This window comes from Thunnus maccoyii, chromosome 5 (assembly GCF_910596095.1).
Source record: "Thunnus maccoyii chromosome 5, fThuMac1.1, whole genome shotgun sequence".
NCBI lineage: Eukaryota > Metazoa > Chordata > Actinopteri > Scombriformes > Scombridae > Thunnus > Thunnus maccoyii.
The window spans coordinates 19,567,032-19,573,232 of NC_056537.1; the positions used below are offsets into that span (position 1 = coordinate 19,567,032).

Genomic DNA, 6,201 nt, shown 5'->3' on the forward strand with positions numbered 1-6,201 from the left:
TCTCCCAGGCTGTCGACCCAACAACTGCTGGGGCTGATTTACTGTGGTCAGCTTCAATTACCAACCCTGAGAGCCAAAGGGATTCCTCAGGGTCCGTATGGCCATACGTTTCAAGGACAATTATTTTTAATGAGACTGCCTCCAATCCATCTGCATGTGGGTCGAGGGACACTTGACAAATCCGTCCTTCAGAGGGCCTCCTCCTCACTCTGATCTATGGTTCCGCTTCATTTCCTCTGCCTGTCATGCCGTGTGTAGAGCCGCTATCAGTATGTTTCACCTGGCGTGACGTCTCACCAGTGGAAAGATAGGCCCTGTGACTGATATGGCAGCATGGTATTTGTAGTTCTACAAAATGAAGTCACTGTAATAAACTGTATGAGGATGAATGAGGCTAAAAATAGTTGGCAGTGAGGAGAGAATGCATCCAAAACATCTTAAAGTAAATGCATACATTTCTTGCATGAGTGGCTCCAGTGTGATTTCCTGACCCTGGAAGTGTCAGGATCAAAAAGATATTCTAAACAAATGAAATAAAACAAAAAAGCATAATGATAAAAAAGTGACAGATCACAGGTTAACAGACAGACATTTTAACTTAAAGCAGCTTTAATCAACATTTTTATATTCACAACAGCTCATATGACCACTTGCATCAAAGGTTGCTCGTAGTAAGGAAATCACCCTCTTTTGTTCACTCTCACTGCTCTCATCAGCATCTGAACAGCTGGCAGCTGTTTCAGGGTAAAAACCCACTGCACGCTACCCACCTAGCGCCAAATGATGGGACAGGCAAAATTACCAACTAGCTGGTGAACATAGTGGGCATTTAGCAATTAAAGAGCCAGGTATTTCCCTATAACTAGCTGGTGGAGACCAAAAACAGAGGTGGCCAGTAACACTACTCCAACAGAATGCTAATATTGCTATTTACTAATGTTCACCATGTCAACTTAAAAGGCCCAGCAATAACCAAAAACCCATTATTGCATAGCTAAAAACCAGCCAAAGAGTAGTCACGTGATCATATGTATTTTTAACAAAGCCCAGGTTACACAAATTTTTTTGGAAGAGAAAACAAAGGCAAAAGTATCCAAAGTTTACAGACCAACTTCCTGGTCCGACTTGACCTTCAGTACCATACTTGCCTTTGTTTACCAACTTTACTTGTGAGCTCACTTTTGGTTTTTCCTCCAAAGCTGAATAGCCTGTGGCTAAACAGTTGGCTTGTTTACAACCTGTCTGAGGTTTTATTGCTGCAATGTCATCATGTTCCCAAATCTCAGCCAGTACTTTGGTGAGTACAATTTTATCCGAATGGATAGAAATGATAGCAAAACTGTGAAAATAAGGCTAACGTTGCTGGAATCATCCTTTATCGTCAAACTAAATCTATTAGCAGTGATTGTGGGTTACATGTGGACAAAAACAGAACTCAGAGTTGGTCCTTGACAATGCATTATTAACACATCAATTAGATTTTGCATTTCATAGCACATTTGAGTTATGTCCATGGAACCTTTTGTTGACAGCATACCAAAGAATAACTGTGTATCATTACGAAATCTGTAGAGGAGCAGATTTAGCCATGCTGGTCACCATCCATGTCTCTGAGCTGAAGAAACAGCTTGGCTTCATTAATCTGATCTATTTTCTCCACCAGGCTTTGATCCTCTGCTGCTGCTGAGTGTACATCTCCAAAGGGGCTCCGACCCTAGGGGAGTGTCTCCTGCCGTGATTCCCAGCAGAGGTCTTGGTTGCGGGGTTGTAGGAGCACTATGAGCTTGGTAGCATGCTGTTGTCCAGGCCTTTCATGTCTCAGAGGAAACTGGTGTCTACTGGGATGACTGTTTGATTCACCAGCTTGACCTTGTGACTGTAGGCAATAATCACGGTACACGAGTGTCATGGTGTTTGTGTGCCTTTGTGTGTTTGTCTGCATGAGTGTCTGGGAGGGATAAATCAAAAGTAGGAGCAAGAGGAGTGAGAAACAAAACAGGGGATATGATTTGTGGCATGTGCGTCCAGTTGTGTGTCTGTGTCGTATACGTGTGTGTGTCTGTTTGTGCTGACACGACTGTCTATCCTGGAGTCTTATCTTTGTTTTGTAAAGCTACCTTACTGTTCTTGTCTGATACACCACTGAATGCCACATTATTATTAATTTTGCTGTGACTTTAGCCCCAGGCTGTTGTGCTGTGTTTGGCTCCTGCTTCCACCTGTGTATTTTGCGGTAATTAGATGCATTGCATGTGTCACACTGAGTTTTGTCTCCTGTTAAACTCTGTGATCAGATAGTGATTGAGTTGTAGCACTCTTTTATCTTCTACTTGGTCCTCTGATGAAGAGTTTTCCCTGTGGGCCTGGCACTCTGGCTTAATTCGTTGTGGTAAGAGAGCCTGTACTGTTGCTCTACACGGTAATCACTCAGAGCTGCTCCACAAACACACCATCAGCACGCAGGCACACAGCATTAATGGGAGAATAGCAGCACTGGAAAGAATTCAACTTTGCCGACATCCAAAGAACACAGAGTACAATAGATGAAAACCTCAATCTAAATAACTAATCAGCAATCATGTTGCCCATTCCTGATGGCAATGATGGTGTCTGCCTTCTGCTGCCCTTTAAATTGCAGAGACAGATCGAATATTGGAGTGAGTGAACTTGGTTCCATAGAATTTGAGTTCTTTTTTTTTTTTTCTTACCTCCAGCCATGCAGTGTGACTAACGTTGGCAAACAGGCAGACAGGCACAAGCAGAGTGTTTGATACCTGTAGGAAGCAACGATGACTGTGAAGGCTGTAAGGCAGCAGTGCCGTACAAACTTAAAATCTGCCTGTCAGCTCCATGGGTGCTGTTCTTTAGTTGAACCTGCACTGTGACCTCCCTACAGAGACCAGCAGAGTCACACATAAACCCTTAAAGGTCCAGTGTGTAGTATTTAGTAACATCTAAAAGAACAGACTTGGTAAAAATTGAATAGATTATTTATAAGTATATCTTAATTAGTGTCTAATCAGCTGAAAATAATAATTGTTGTGTTTTCATTACCTTAGAAATAAGCCCTTTATATCTACATGGGAGCGGGTCCCCCTCCACGGTGGCCACCATGTTGTATCGCCATGTTTCTACAGTAGCGCAGAACGGACAAACCTAACACTGGCTCCAGTGAGGGCCTTACGTGTTTTAGATTCAGTGGGCGACTACCGGAAATGCACCGGTTTTAAAACAAAGAAGAAGAACAGACCAAACATTTTGTATAGTGAGAAGTTTTTGAAACCAAAATCTGATAAATGGAGGATCATACTTATTTAGAAAATCACAGGAGCGTGAAATGTCGTCGTCAAAGAAACAAACATATTGACAGCTTATTCTGTGTTCTTCAGAGTTGATTCTGATAAAGACAGAATAATCTATCAAATCATTAGTCTGTTTGAACACTAAAAGCAGTGTGATTAAACTTATCTGATCACCTTCCAGCAGTCAAATTGCTGCACATATAATAGCTGACAAGGGTCAGACCAAAACCACACCAAAGGTATTCAATTTACTGCTCTGGATGAAGATGCTCTCATGGCAGGAACAACACCCATGATTCACTGGCACTGCTGTTCCTCATCTGCTCCAGGAGCTGTGTATAGAGCAGCAGCTGCATGGAAACTGCTTCTGTGGAAGACAGTACCATTACACATAGAGATAATTTACTATTTCATACATGTTATACAGTTGTACATGTGAAAATAGTGTTATTTAACCAAGAGTAGGACTTACAGGGTAAGTTAATATGCTACATAGGCACACAAATGTGTATCACTTACCTAGACCTCTCCTGACTTGGTCTGCAATACTTCTGATATGGCCGGTGTGAATGTCACAGACATGGTGAATAATGCCAACCCATAGTGCCTGAGAAAAATAAAACAGCACATATGAATGAACTTACTATCATAAATCATCTATCTATCTATCTATCTATCTATCTATCTATCTATCTATCTAATGTGCTTACCAGAAACTGTTCAACCTTATTCCATGCAGATTTGCATCCCAACAAGAGACTAGATCAGATTATTTAATTGATTAACACACTTTCAGTCAGAGACAAGTAGCTATTCAGTGAAATCAACTTTTGTTGTCTTTGGTTGTAATGAAAACCAACGTACTCCCAGCCATCAATGGCACATGGTGAAATACCCCTGACCTATTACACAGTCACTTTAGAATGAAGATAAAGGCAATACCATGCATCGATGCTACAGGACCTCTCTCATAGCTGGAGAAACAACAGCAACATCAAGAAAATAAGTGCTTTATGACACAGTCACAAACCCTTGTAATACATTATGTTACGTCCTAAGATGCTGGGAGCCTTGGCTGGCCTGGATAAACACACCAAAATAAATAACAGAAAAATTCTACCTCTGACTGATAAATGTAAAATTAAAACTCTGGTAGCAATTACATGTTTTTCAACATTGAAATGGGGAAAACATTACTTGTGTTGGACTATAAGCTAACTTTGCCCCCCAATGAGTACATGTTCTCCTAAATGACAAATTAGGAGCAAACAATGAAATCATGGAGCACTGTGAAAAATATAAATATATATGTTGTCTCTTGTCAGACCACCAGCTCTGTGAGAGGCACAAACTGAGGCTAAAGTGTGCTAATATTTAACGTTACGTGGCGACGTTTCCTTTCAGGGAAACTAATATACTGCTAATAAACATTGTACATCATCTAGGTTTTGAACCATTACCAGCAGGGCAAAATAAATATACATTACACTCTTACCTGTCCAGCAGTAAACAGGAAACTTCGGCGTCAGTCTGCAAACATTTCTCTCATCAGGGATTTCCATCTGGGTTTATCCTTGTTTTATGCCGTTGCTTGTCCCGATTTCGTTTAGCTTCTTCGTGTTTTCGTTTCTTTTAACGACAACATTTCACGCTCAAATTTTGGTTTCAAAAACTTCTCACAATACAAAATGTTTGGTCTGTTCTTCTTCTTTGTTTTAAAACCAGTGCATTTCCGGTAGTCGCCCACTGAATCTAAAACATGTAAGGCCCTAACTGGAGCCAGGGTTTGTCCGTTCTGCGCTACTGTAGAAACATGGCGATGCAAAATGGCAGCCACCGTGGAGGGGGACCCGCTCCCATGTAGATATAAAGGGCTTATTTCTAAGGTAATGAAAACACAACAATTATTATTTTCAGCTGATTAGACACTAATTAAGATATACTTATAAATAATCTATTTAATTTTTACCAAGTCTGTTCTTTTAGATGCTACTAAATACTACACACTGGACCTTTAAATACATGCTAAAGAGGAAATGTCCCTCTAATCCAAATACCATATTTGGCAAAGCGCAAATAACGTTTTTAAGTGAAAATTTGTGCATAGTATGCCTATAATCAACAACAAATACGTCGGGCTTTAATACGAAGGGAATGAAAGAATTGCTTGCTAATTGTTTTAATTACTCATTTATCATTAGTGAGGCCGATTTTTTGCTTTTTCTTGTCCCAGCGGATCTGCTGCTCAGCTCTGCTAATACACAGCAGCTTGTTTGCTGGTAGTGGATGAAAAAATTCCTGTCCTCTGAGCATCTGTTCAGTACAGCAGGGATGCTGTATCTCCCCAATGCCCCAGACTACTTGTCTTCACAAAATACAACTTAGAGAGATCTGAGCAAAGCTACTGGCTAAAACCTTATTCTCCAATGCCAGTGTAATGAATACAAAAATTGAATGTATACTAATGAGTATAAAAGCCATTCTACAACTAATGAAAGAACAGTTTTGCAGGCCGAAAATAATTTATCTTTATCTTAAAGATATCTTAAAATGACTTGAATTATTTATCTTATTTTAAATTTTAATTTCATTAAATATTGTGTTTCTATTTTTGTCTACCTCCTGGCTTGAGAGTGTAGCCAGGTAGTCTGAACAGTCGTTATGAAAACATGAAGTCATCAGACAGGTATGACAGTTATTATGGTCCATTGGCACTCCCTAGTGGCATAATTGACAGACACAAGCACAATAGTCGTGTCTTGCAGGTAGCTCTTTAGTAAATCTCTTTGTGGCCTATAAATAACTTAATAACATAAAAATAACTTTAACTTACATCACCACAATGCTATGCTACGAGATGGCAAGTTTACAAAGATTAAAACATCAAAACATTAAATCA

The 6,201-nt window shown here is 40.0% G+C and overlaps 1 long non-coding RNA gene across 1 annotated transcript; it reads right to left on the reverse strand.

Annotated features, from left to right (window-relative positions):
- Positions 1-613: 613 nt before the first annotated feature.
- On the reverse strand, positions 614-3,419 carry LOC121896656. Its single transcript, XR_006096062.1, has 3 exons — positions 3,055-3,419; positions 2,709-2,774; positions 614-2,625 (listed from the first exon to the last, which is right to left on the reverse strand). It is a non-coding gene; the product is annotated as an uncharacterized LOC121896656 (long non-coding RNA).
- Positions 3,420-6,201: the final 2,782 nt, after the last annotated feature.